This window comes from Oncorhynchus masou, chromosome 33 (assembly GCF_036934945.1).
Source record: "Oncorhynchus masou masou isolate Uvic2021 chromosome 33, UVic_Omas_1.1, whole genome shotgun sequence".
Taxonomy (NCBI): Eukaryota; Metazoa; Chordata; class Actinopteri; order Salmoniformes; family Salmonidae; genus Oncorhynchus; species Oncorhynchus masou.
The window spans coordinates 714,258-727,683 of NC_088244.1; the positions used below are offsets into that span (position 1 = coordinate 714,258).

The 13,426-nt window shown below is 46.3% G+C and overlaps 1 pseudogene; it reads right to left on the bottom strand.

Annotated features, from left to right (window-relative positions):
- Nucleotides 1-848: 848 nt before the first annotated feature.
- LOC135527669 (plasma membrane calcium-transporting ATPase 3-like) overlaps nt 849-13,426 on the bottom strand; it is a 151,624-nt pseudogene continuing 139,046 nt past the window's right edge.

The window sequence follows — 13,426 nt, forward strand, 5'->3', positions numbered from 1 at the left end:
ACCTGTGTGTGTGTTTGATGCATATCGTACTCAGGGTCCTGGCTGTGGGCGTGTGTTGCGTTGCCATGCAGCAGAAGCAGCAGCGGCGTGATGTCACCAGGTGGCGCTCTGGTGCGTCTACCTGGTTTACACTAGCTTCTATAGCCACAAAGTGAGATTCCACAGCCACAAAGTCTGATTCCACAGCCACAAAGTGAGATTCCACAGCCACAAAGTCTGATTCCACAGCCACAAAGTGAGATTCCACAGCCACAAAGTGAGATTCCACAGCCACAAAGTGAGATTCCACAGCCACAAAGTCTGATTCCACAGCCACAAAGTCTGATTCCACAGCCACAAAGTCAGATTTCACAGACACAAAGTCAGATTTCACAGCCACAAAGTCAGATTCCACAGCCACAAAGTCAGATTCCACAGCCACAAAGTCAGATTCCACAGCCACAAAGTCTGATTCCACAGCCACAAAGTCAGATTTCACAGCCACAAAGTGAGATTTCACAGCCACAAAGTCTGATTCCACAGCCACAAAGTCAGATTTCACAGCCACAAAGTCAGATTTCACAGCCACAAAGTCAGACTTCACAGCCACAAAGTGAGATTTCACAGCCACAAAGTGAGATTTCACAGCCACAAAGTGAGATTTCACAGCCACAAAGTGAGATTTCACAGCCACAAAGTGAGATTTCACAGCCACAAAGTCTGATTCCACAGCCACAAAGTGAGATTTCACAGCCACCAAGTCTGATTTCACAGCCACAAAGTCTGATTTCACAGCCACCAAGTCTGATTTCACAGCCACAAAGTGAGATTTCACAGCCACAAAGTCTGATTTCACAGCCACCAAGTCTGATTTCAGAGCCACCAAGTCAGATTTCACAGCCACAAAGTCTGATTCCACAGCCACAAAGTAAAATTTGGCTACAAAAATTAGATTAAGGTAAGGTTAGCGTTAGGCATAAGATTAGCAGTGCAATTAAGGTTATTAGGGTTAGGTTTAAAATCTAATTTTAAGGAGAGCAATTGTAGAAATGGGAGAGTTTATGACATTATGGGTATAGAAGCTAGTGACAACCCATCGGCACGGAATGATATGATCTCCTTTACCACTGCTATAGCTGCAGGACCGGGCCAGGACTCTTGGTTAGAGAAAACACTGGGAATGATATGATGGTTGGAAGGTAGAATCTCCTTTACCACTGCTATAGCTGCAGGACCGGGCCAGGACTCTTGGTTAGAGAAAACACTGGGAATGATATGATGGTTGGAAGGTAGTATCTCCTTTACCACTGCTACAGCTGCAGGACCGGGCCAGGACTCTTGGTTAGAGAAAACACTGGGAATGATATGATGGTTGGAAGGTAGTATCTCCTTTACCACTGCTATAGCTGCAGGACCGGGCCAGGACTCTTGGTTAGAGAAAACACTGGGAATGATATGATGATGGGGTTTAGAACGTTCTATGATGTCATGGAATGTTATGCCAAATATGATGGTATGGCTTAACATAACGGACCATAATAGTATGTAATAGCATGGTGTGGTGGTCTGAATCACTTCCTGGTTAGAGAGGAAGAATGACAACCAGCAGTACTGTAATGGCAACGATACATGGTATGGCAGCGCTCATTAATGTATCTGATCTTAAAGGGCCAGTGCCTGTGAGTGATGTTGAGATGATGTTAGTTAAAGCAGTGTGGTCGGTAGAGCCAAAGATGGTGGATTAAAAAAAACAGGTAAATTCCGGTCTACTTAACTGGGTGTGTCAGCAGCTGGGTTTGGTCGACTTAGACTTTCATTAAACCAGAAAAAACCCAGACAAAACAAGCGGGTGGGGGGGCAGGGGGTCTCGCTTCCTTTCCGTCTCTGGTAGAGCTGTCAGAGGTCAGGGGTTAGAGTGAGAAGCTGTGGGGTCGGGGACTAGGGGTCAGGGCCGAGCTGCATAAAACATAGTGTTACCCTTAAGGGTTTACCATAAGGAATCATTTCCCCTTACCTAATGAAACTATTAATGGGTGTTGCATACGGCCTGTCAAACATTTCCATATGTAAGGGCATCATTTAAGAGTTTTACGTTAGTTTGAAGGCATGCAGACAAAAAGACTCTCTGGTTACCATGGAGATGACCTGATTCACTAACTGTAGTGTCATCAGAAAGATAGCATATATTTTCGGAGATCGCAAACTATAACTTTTACATTCAAGACCGGTAAAACAAATGGATTCAGAAGATAATAAAATGTGTTAATTTTAGTAACTTTTTTTCTAAACTTGTTTCTATGGCTTGCTAGCACATCAAGCAAACTGACAGAGTAGGGAGCTGTAAGCTAACTGACAGAGTACAGAGCTGTAAGCTAACTGACAGAGTAGATAAGCTAACTGGAGCTGTAAGCTAACTGACTGAGTAGGGAACTGTAAGCTAACTGACAGAGTACAGAACTGTAAGCTAACTGACCGAGTACAGAACTGTAAGCTAACTGACAGAGTAGGGAGCTATAAGCTAACTGACAAAATAGATAAGCTAACTGGAGCTGTAAGCTAACTGACTGAGTAGGGACCTGTAAGCTAACTGACTGAGTAGGGAGCTGTAAGCTAACTGACAGAGTAGGGAGCTATAAGCTAACTGACAGAGTAGATAAGCTAATTGGAGCTGTAAGCTAACTGACTGAGTAGGGAGCTGTAAGCTAACTGACAGAGTAGGGAGCTGTAAGCTAACTGACAGAGTAGGGAGCTATAAGCTAACTGACAGAGTAGATAAACTAACTGGAGCTGTAAGCTAACTGACTGAGTAGGGAGCTGTAAGCTAACTGACAGAGTAGGGAGCTGTAAGCTAACTGACAGAGTAGGGAGCTATAAGCTAACTGACAGAGTAGATAAGCTAACTGGAGCTGTAAGCTAACTGACTGAGTAGGGAGCTGTAAGCTAACTGACAGAGTAGGGAGCTGTAAGCTAACTGACAGAGTAGGGTGCTGTAAGCTACCTGACTGAGTAGAGAACTGTAAGCTAACTGACAGAGTAGGTAGCTGTAAGCTAACTGACAGAGTAGGGAGCTGTAAGCTAACTGACTAAGTAGGGAGCTGTAAGCTAACTGACGGAGTAGGGAGCTGTAAGCTACCTGACTGAGTAGAGAACTGTAAGCTAACTGACAGAGTAGGTAGCTGTAAGCTAACTGACAGAGTAGGTAGCTGTAAGCTAACTGACAGAGTAGGGAGCTGTAAGCTAACTGACAGAGTAGATAAGCTAATTGGAGCTGTAAGCTAACTGACAGAGTAGGGAGCTATAAGCCAACTGACAGAGTAGATAAGCTAACTGGAGCTGTAAGCTAACTGAGTAGGGAGCTGTAAGCTAACTGACAGAGTAGGGAGCTGTAAGCTAACTGACAGAGTAGGGAGCTATAAGCTAACTGACAGAGTAGATAAGCTAATTGGAGCTGTAAGCTAACTGACTGAGTAGGGAGCTGTAAGCTAACTGACTAAGTAGGGAGCTGTAAGCTAACTGACAGAGTAGGGAGCTGTAAGCTAACTGACAGAGTAGGGAGCTGTAAGCTAACTGACAGAGTAGGGAGCTATAAGCTAACTGACAAAATAGATAAGCTAACTGGAGCTGTAAGCTAACTGACTGAGTAGGGAGCTGTAAGCTAACTGACAGAGTAGGGAGCTGTAAGCTAACTGACAGAGTAGGGAGCTATAAGCTAACTGACAGAGTAGATAAGCTAACTGGAGATGTAAGCTAACTGACTGAGTAGGGAGCTGTAAGCTAACTGACAGAGTAGGTAAGCTAACTGTAGCTGTAAGCTAACTGACGGAGTAGGGAGCTGTAAGCTACCTGACTGAGTAGAGAACTGTAAGCTAACTGACAGAGTAGGGAGCTGTAAGCTACCTGACTGAGTAGAGAACTGTAAGCTAACTGACAGAGTAGGTAGCTGTAAGCTAACTGACAGAGTAGGGAGCTGTAAGCTAACTGACAGAGTAGGGAGCTGTAAGCTAACTGACAGAGTAGGGTGCTATACTGAACCAAAATATAAACACAACATGTAAAGTGTTGGTCCCATGTTTTATGAGCTGAAATAAAATATCCCAGAAATGTTCCATATGCATAAAAATATTATTTCACTCATATTTTGTGCACTCATTTGTTTACATCCCTGTTAGTGAGCATTTCTCCTTCTCCAAGATAATCAATTCACCTGACAGGTGTGGCATATCAAGAAGCTAATTAAACAGCATGATCATTACACAGGTGCACCTTGTGCTGTGGACAATAAAAGGCCACTCTAAAATGTACAGTTTTGTAACACAGCACAATGCCACAGATATCTCAAGTTTTGAGGGAGTGTGCAATTGGCCTGCTGACTGCAGGAATATCCACCTAAGCTGTTGGCAGTGAATTGAATGTTAATTTCTCTACCATAAGCCGTCTCTACAACGTCGTTTTACAGAATTTGGCAGTTCCGTCCAACCGGCCTCACAACCGCAGACCACGTGTAACCACGCCAGCCCAGGACCTCCACATCCGACGTCTTCACCTGTGGGATGGTCTGAGACCAGCCACCCCAACAGCTGATGGAACTGAGGGGTATTTATGTCTGTCGTAAAGCCTTTTGTGAGAGAAAAAAAACATTCTGATTGGCTGGGCCTGGCTCCCCAGTCATGAGACATCAAAAGATTAGGGCCTAATGAATTTATTTCAATTGACTGATTTCCTTATATGAGCTGTAACTCAGTAACATCATTGAAATTGTTGTATGTTGCATTTATATTTTTGTTCAGTATACTGTAGCTAGCTTTGTAGCCATGGCCTGTGCACATTCCATTGTTTAGCTACCAAGCTAGCTGGTGGAGGTTTTCCTTTAGAAACCAGGCAGAGGAAAGCAACATTCACCACCTCAAATGCTGTTTACATTGATATCCATACTGAATGTTGTTTACATTGATATCCATACTGAATGCTGTTTACATTGATATCCATACTGAATGTTGTTTACATTGATATCCATCCTGAATGCTGTTTACATTGATATCCATACTGAATGCTGTTTACATAGATATCCATCCTGAATGCTGTTTACATTGATATCCATACTGAATGCTGTTTACATTGATATCCATACTGAATGCTGTTTACATTGATATCCATACTGAATGCTGTTTACATTGGTATCCATACTGAATGCTGTTTACATTGGTATCCATACTGAATGCTGTTTACATTGATATCCATACTGAATGTTGTTTACATTGATATCCATACTGAATGCTGTTTACATTGATATCCATACTGAATGCTGTTTACATTGGTATCCATACTGAATGCTGTTTACATTGATATCCATCCTGAATGCTGTTTACATTGATATCCATACTGAATGCAGAATGTACTGGACCTCATGGGCACCCTTAACCTTTTCATCTCATTTAAGGGGGAAATTTGCCTTAAAATGTTTTGTGCAACCGGGCCCCGGGGTTAGAAGTCAGCAGATGATGCAACCCGGGCCCCGGGGTTAGAAGTCAGCAGATGACGTGGGGATGATATGGGGAGTTTGGTGTTGCCAGAACTTCTAGATCTTTGTTTAATGTTTCTGTATTTTTTTTCAGATATACTACTAACTTCTATTAAGTCCTATCCTATCCTATGTCTGTATGGTTTAAAAAATATATTGGTTTCTCTTTTTCAGGACAGACAAGACAATACACGTAGACACAGAGAGAGAGAGAGAAATATTGCTAAAATAATGAAAAAGAGTGATACAAACAAAGAAAGAGAATATTGTAGGAATAAGTAAATCAGATGAAATGTGAAAACAACCCCCCTCTTTGATGACAATAAATCAATCAGATGAATTGTGAAAACAACCCCCCTCTTTGAGGACAATAAATCAATCAGGTGAATTGTGAAAACAACCCCCCTCTTTGAGGAAAATAAATCAATCAGGTGAATTGTGAAAACAACCCCCCTCTTTGAGGACAATAAATCAATCAGGTGAATTGTGAAAACACCCCCCCTCTTTGAGGAAAATAAATCAAATCAAAACAACATGAGAAATAAATAAATATAGGACACAGTTAAAGCGTATACGTAAACCACAGAAGTAGTAACCATGGTGATGACGATGGTAGTCATAGTAACCGTAGTTGTGGTTTCATCATAGAGTGTAAAAAGAATGGATGGAGCCATCGATGACTTCACCCTATGTGATGTCTGAAGGTCAGGAAGTGTTGTGTTAGTGTGGAGCAATCTTGCTTCATGGAAATGTTGCACACTAGGAAGTGACGTTGAAGACGTCTCCTTTTTATCCACGCCAAACTTGGTGCAAAACCACGCCCACGAGAAATGTAGCAACCTTCAAAGCTATGCTGATTGGTCAGAGTTGGTTGTTCTCTGATATGAAGTTGCATTACACCAGGTTTAACAGACTGACCCTAGTTCCCTGGCATATAGACTATAGCAGCATAGATACCGGAGGCTGAGACAGGGGTGGGTTGGGGGAGGTAAGTAAGCTGTGAATTATATCAAGTGTTAACGCTATCTTACAATGCCTATTGGGCGGAAGCTGTGTATAGTGTGTCAAGGGTTAGCTTAGTGTGGTTATCTAAGTATTTATGAAAGGACTGCAGTCTTCGTGGGTTTTACTCAGCCTTGTCTCAGGGTAGGAAGTTGGTGGTCTGTTGATATCCCTCTAGTGGTGTGGGGGTTATGCTTTGGCAAAGTGGGAGGGGTTCTATTCTACCTGGTTGGCCCTGTCCGGGGGTATCGTTGGAGGGGTTCTATTCTACCTGGTTGGCCCTGTCCGGGGGTATCGTTGGAGGGGTTCTATTCTACCGGTTGGCCCTGTCTGGGGGTATCGTTGGAGGGGTTCTATTCTACCTGGTTGGCTCTGTCTGGGGGTATCGTTGGAGGGGTTCTATTCTACCTGGTTGGCCCTGTCCGGGGGTATCGTTGGAGGGGTTCTATTCTACCTGGTTGGCCCTGTCCGGGGGTATCGTTGGATGGGTTCTATTCTGCCTGGTTGGCCCTGTCCGGGGGTATCGTTGGATGGGTTCTATTCTACCTGGTTGGCCCTGTCCGGGGGTATCGTTGGAGGGGTTCTATTCTACCTGGTTGGCCCTGTCCGGGGGTATCGTTGGAGGGGTTCTATTCTACCGGTTGGCCCTGTCTGGGGGTATCGTTGGAGGGGTTCTATTCTACCTGGTTGGCTCTGTCTGGGGGTATCGTTGGAGGGGTTCTATTCTACCTGGTTGGCCCTGTCCGGGGGTATCGTTGGAGGGGTTCTATTCTACCTGGTTGGCCCTGTCCGGGGGTATCGTTGGATGGGTTCTATTCTGCCTGGTTGGCCCTGTCCGGGGGTATCGTTGGAGGGGTTCTATTCTGCCTGGTTGGCCCTGTCCGTGGGTATCGTTGGAGGGGTTCTATTCTACCTGGTTGGCCCTGTCTGGGGGTATCGTTGGATGGGTTCTATTCTACCTGGTTTGCCCTGTCCGGGGGTATCGTTGGAGGGGTTCTATTCTACCTGGTTGGCCCTGTCCGGGGGTATCGTTGGAGGGGTTCTATTCTACCTGGTTGGCCCTGTCCGGGGGTATCGTTGGAGGGGTTCTATTCTGCCTGGTTGGCCCTGTCCGGGGGTATCATTGGAGGGGTTCTATTCTGCCTGGTTGGCCCTGTCCGGGGGTATCGTTGGAGGGGTTCTATTCTGCCTGGTTGGCCCTGTCCGTGGGTATCGTTGGAGGGGTTCTATTCTACCTGGTTGGCCCTGTCCGGGGGTATCGTTGGAGGGGTTATATTCTGCCTGGTTGGCCCTGTCCGGGGGTATCGTTGGAGGGGTTCTATTCTGCCTGGTTGGCCCTGTCCGGGGGTATCGTTGGAGGGGTTCTATTCTACCTGGTTGGCCCTGTCCGGGGGTATCGTTGGAGGGGTTCTATTCTGCCTGGTTGGCCCTGTCCGGGGGTATCGTTGGAGTGGTTCTATTCTGCCTGGTTGGCCCTGTCCGGGGGTATCGTTGGAGTGGTTCTATTCTGCCTGGTTGGCCCTGTCCGGGGGTATCGTTGGAGTGGTTCTATTCTGCCTGGTTGGCCCTGTCTGGGGGTATTGTTGGAGGGGTTCTATTCTGCCTGGTTGGCCCTCTCCGGGGGTATCGTTGGAGGGGTTATATTCTGCCTGGTTGGCCCTGTCCGGGGGTATCGTTGGAGGGGTTCTATTCTACCTGGTTGGCCCTGTCTGGGGGTATCGTTGGATGGGTTCTATTCTGCCTGGTTGGCCCTGTCCGGGGGTATTGTTGGAGGGGTTATATTCTGCCTGGTTGGCCCTGTCCGGGGGTATCGTTGGAGGGGTTCTATTCTGCCTGGTTGGCCCTGTCCGGGGATATCGTTGGATGGGGCCACAGTGTTTGCTAGTGGCATGGCAGGCATGAGCAAACTCAGAACTTCCCGTCCGCGGGGACTCCCCCTCTAGCGTTCTTCCTCTCTCACGCCATTTAGTCACAGGGAAGGTCCAAACTCTGACCAGTTAGCGCAGCTTTGAATGTTGCTAGGTTACTCGTGGGCATGGTTTTGCATCAAGTTTGGCGTGGATAAAAAAACGCCTTGCAGGCTAGCTCAGTTCTGCCCCCTCTTGAAGACTGAGCGGGGTACTGCAGGCTAGCTCAGTTCTGCCCCCTCTTGAAGACTGACCGGGGTACTGCAGGCTAGCTCAGTTCTGCCCCCTCTTGAAGACTGACCGGGGTACTGCAGGCTAGCTCAGTTCTGCCCCCTCTTGAAGACTGAGCGGGGTACTGCAGGCTCGCTCAGTTCTACCCCATCTTGAAGACTGACCGGGGTACTGCAGGCTAGCTCAGTTCTACCACCTCTTGAAGACTGAGCGGGGTACTGCAGGCTAGCTCAGTTCTGCCCCCTCTTGAAGACTGAGCGGGGTACTGTAGGCTAGCTCAGTTCTGCCCCCTCTTGAAGACTGACCGGGGTACTGCAGGCTAGCTCAGTTCTGCCCCCTCTTGAAGACTGACCGGGGTACTGCAGGCTAGCTCAGTTCTGCCCCCTCTTGAAGACTGACCGGGGTACATACATCTGGTGAAATAGAAGCAAGTATTGGTACAATGATTGTGTTCGAAGAAAATGGTACATCCACAAATATTGACCACGATAATCGTCATACTCCCATTGACTATATTGGTGGATCCTGCTTTCTCAAAACATTGCCTGCAGTGCCCCGTTCGGCCTTGAAAGAGCAGGCAGCTGTTCTACCCTGGTTGTACTAATCACAGCAGATCTCCTCTCTCCTGTGGTCTAGTAGCCTGGTCATAGCAGATCACTCCTCCTCTCTCCTGTAGTATAGTAGCCTGGTCATAGCAGATCACTCCTCCTCTCTCCTGTAGTATAGTAGCCTGGTCATAGCAGATCACTCCTCCTCTCTCCTGTGGTCTAGTAGCCTGGTCATAGCAGATCACTCCTCCTCTCTCCTGTAGTATAGTAGCCTGGTCATAGCAGATCACTCCTCCTCTCTCCTGTAGTATAGTAGCCTGGTCATAGCAGATCACTCCTCCTCTCTCCTGTAGTATAGTAGCCTGGTCATAGCAGATCACTCCTCCTCTCTCCTGTAGTATAGTAGCCTGGTCACAGCAGATCACTCCTCCTCTCTCCTGTAGTATAGTAGCCTGGTCACAGCAGATCACTCCTCCTCTCTCCTGTAGTATAGTAGCCTGGTCATAGCAGATCACTCCTCCTCTCTCCTGTAGTATAGTAGCCTGGTCATAGCAGATCACTCCTCCTCTCTCCTGTAGTATAGTAGCCTGGTCATAGCAGATCACTCCTCCTCTCTCCTGTAGTATAGTAGCCTGGTCATAGCGACAAGAGAAGAAGCAGGAAGGAAGGGCTTCTCCCTCCAGTCAGAACCTAGACTCCTTTTACACCCCTCCTCTTTGATGGTTAAAAAATGTTCTCCTTTAAAATGTCTGTCTATTGTCTCTTCTCCCTGTCAGCCTGTCTCTCTCTCCCCTCCTGCCTGTAAGTCTGTCTGTCCTTTCCTCCCTGCATCTGTTCATGAGTTATAAGGATGTCTGAAAGCAGTAGAGGAAGAGGACGGGAGGAGGGGGCTAGGAGCCTGTTACCCCTAGCGCTGTTGTAGCTCTGGTTGCAACTTCATAATTGATACACCGGTTACCTGGGGAAACAGCCTTGTTGTTTGTGTTGCCAAAGGTGACCAGTGTTGCGTTGTTGTTTATGTTGGTAGGGGTGACGGGGAGACTGTGTTGTCGGTAGGGCCTTGGCGGGCGGGAGCGGGAGGAGGACGGGGGCTGGGCCGGGGGTGGAGGGGCTTGCGGAGGGCAGGGTGGAGGTGGTGCTGGTATCGACTCAGCTCTGACTCCTCGTCGATGTCTGTGTCGTCGATCAGAGGGATGTTATGGATGAGGTCATTGATCAGGAATTCTGGGTGAGCCATGAAGTTATGGATGGAGTTCCGTGATTCCGTTTTCTCTCGGGTCTCGTACACGTTGGTACGGAAGGCATTGACTACACGCATCTACAGGAGAAGGAGAAAGGGGGAGAGGGGGAAGGAAGAGAGAGGAAGAGGGGGAAGAAGAGAGAGGGAGAGGGAGGAAGAGGAAAGGGGGAAGGAGAGAGTGAGTGAGGGGAAGGAGAGGAGAGAGGGAGGCAGGCAGACTTGAATGGATGGACGGAGGGACAGACACTCAGGACCAGGTGGCTACAGTTTCACAGCTATCTGACCTCTTACCCCTGACCCTTGACTAGGGCTGCAAAGTTCCTTTTACTTTTCAAAAAGGTTTTCCCAGAAATCCCAGTAGAAGGCATCCTGAAATCAGGAGGGAATAAGCAGAAATCCAGAAATAGTCCAACTGGGATTTCTGGAAAACTCCTCCATTAGGATGATAGATCTAATCTACTCCTCCATTAGGATGATAGATGTAATCTACATGATGATAGATGTAATCTACTCGTCTGTTAGGATGATAGATGTAATCTACAGGATGATAGATGTAATCTACTCCTCCATTAGGATGATAGATGTAATCTACTCCTCCGTTAGGATGATAGATGTAATCTACAGGATGATAGATATAATCTACTCCTCCATTAGGATGATAGATGTAATCTACAGGATGATAGATGTAATCTACTCCTCCATTAGGATGATATATGTAATCTACATGATGATAGATATAATCTACTCGTCCGTTAGGATGATAGATGTAATCTACAGGATGATAGATCTAATCTACTCCTCCATTAGGATGATAGATCTAATCTACAGGATGATAGATGTAATCTATTCCTCCATTAGGATGATAGATGTAATCTACAGGATGATGGATGTAATCTACTCCTCCATTAGGATGATAGATGTAATCTACAGGATGATAGATGTAATCTACAACTCCATTAGGATGATAGATGTAATCTACTCCTCCATTAGGATGATAGATGTAATCTACAGGATGATAGATGTAATCTACAACTCCATTAGGATGATAGATGTAATCTACTCCTCCATTAGGATGATAGATGTAATCTACTCCTCCATTAGGATGGTAGATCTAATCTACTCCTCCATTAGGATGATAGATGTAATCTACACCTCCATTAGGATGATAGATGTAATCTACATGATGATAGATATAATCTACTCGTCCGTTAGGATGATAGATGTAATCTACAGGATGATAGATCTAATCTACTCCTCCATTAGGATGATAGATCTAATCTACTCCTCCGTTAGGATGATAGATCTAATCTACTCCTCCATTAGGATGATAGATGTAATCTACAGGATGATAGATCTAATCTACTCCTCCATTAGGATGATAGATGTAATCTACAGGATGATAGATATAATCTACTCCTCCATAAAATTAGATTTAATTTACCTGTCACATATGTTATCTTGTTGTTGTCTATCGATCCTCAATCTCACACAAAATCATGGAACCTATCGCGTACCACCCTAAATCTGTAAAAACGGGCACCCTCATAGATATCACCCTGACCAACCTGCTCCTAAATACACCTCTGCTGTCTTCAACCAGGATCTCAGCGATCACTGCCTCATTGCCTGCGTCCGTAATGGGTCCGAGGTCAAACGACCACCCCTCATCACTGTGAAACTCTCCCTAAAACACTTCAGTGAGCAGGCCTTTCTAATCGACCTGGCCCGGGTATCCTGGAAGGATATTGACCTCCTTCCGTCAGTCGAGGATGCCTTGTCGTTCTTTAAAAGTAATTTCCTCACCATCTTAAATAAGCATGCCCCACTCAAAAAATGTAGAACTAAGAACAGATATAGCCCTTGGTTCACTCCAGACCTGTCTGCCCTTGACCAGCACAAAAACATCCTGTGGCGTTCTGCATTAGCATCGAATAGCCCCCACGATATGCAACTTTTCAGGGAAGTCAGGAACCAATAAACACAAGCAGAGGCTAGCAGAAATTTGCATCCTGTAGCACAAACTCCAAAACGTTCTGGGACACTGTAAAGTCCATGGATAATAAAAGCACCTCCTCACAGCTGACCACTGCACTGAGGCTAGGAAACACTGTCACCACAGATACATCTACGATAATCGAGAATTTCAAAAACCATTTTTCTATGGCTGGCCATGCTTTCCACCTGGCTACCACAACCCTGGTCAACAGCTCTGCACCCCCAAGCCTCCCCATTTCTCCTTCACCCAAATCCAGATAGCCGATGTTCTGAAAGAGCTGCTAAATCTGGACCCCTACAAATCAGCTGGGCTAGACAATCTGGACCCTTTCTTTCTAAAACTATCAGCTGCAATTTTTGCAACCCCTATTACTAGTCTGTTTAACTTCTCTTCTGTATCGCTTGAGATCCCCAAAGATTGGAAATCTGCCGCGGTCATCCCCCTCTTCAAAGGGGGGGACACTCTAGACCCAAACTATTACAGACCTATATTTATCCTACCCTGCCTTTCCAAGGTCTTCAAAAGCCATTTCAAATCCAACCGTACCTTCTCCGCTATGCAATCTGGTTTTCGAGCTGGTCATGGGTGCACCTCAGTCACGCTCAAGGTCCTAAATCATACCATAACCGGCATCGATAAAATACAACACTGTGCAGTCGTATTCATCAACCTGGCCAAGGCTTTCGACTCTGTCAATCACCGCATTCTTATCGGCAGACTCAACAGCCTTGGTTTCTCAAATGACTACAGGTACATCCCCCAAATCCGTAAACATGGGCACCCTCATAGATATCATCCTACCTAAACTTGCCCTTCAAATACACCTCTGCTGTTTTCAACCAAGATCTCAGTGATCACTGCCTCATTGCCTGCATCCGTAATGGGTCTGCGGTCAAAAGACCACCCCTCATCACTGTCAAACACTCCCTTAAACACATCAGCGAGTAGGCCTTTCTAATCGACCTGGCCCGGGAATCCTGAAATGACATTGACTTCATCCCGTCA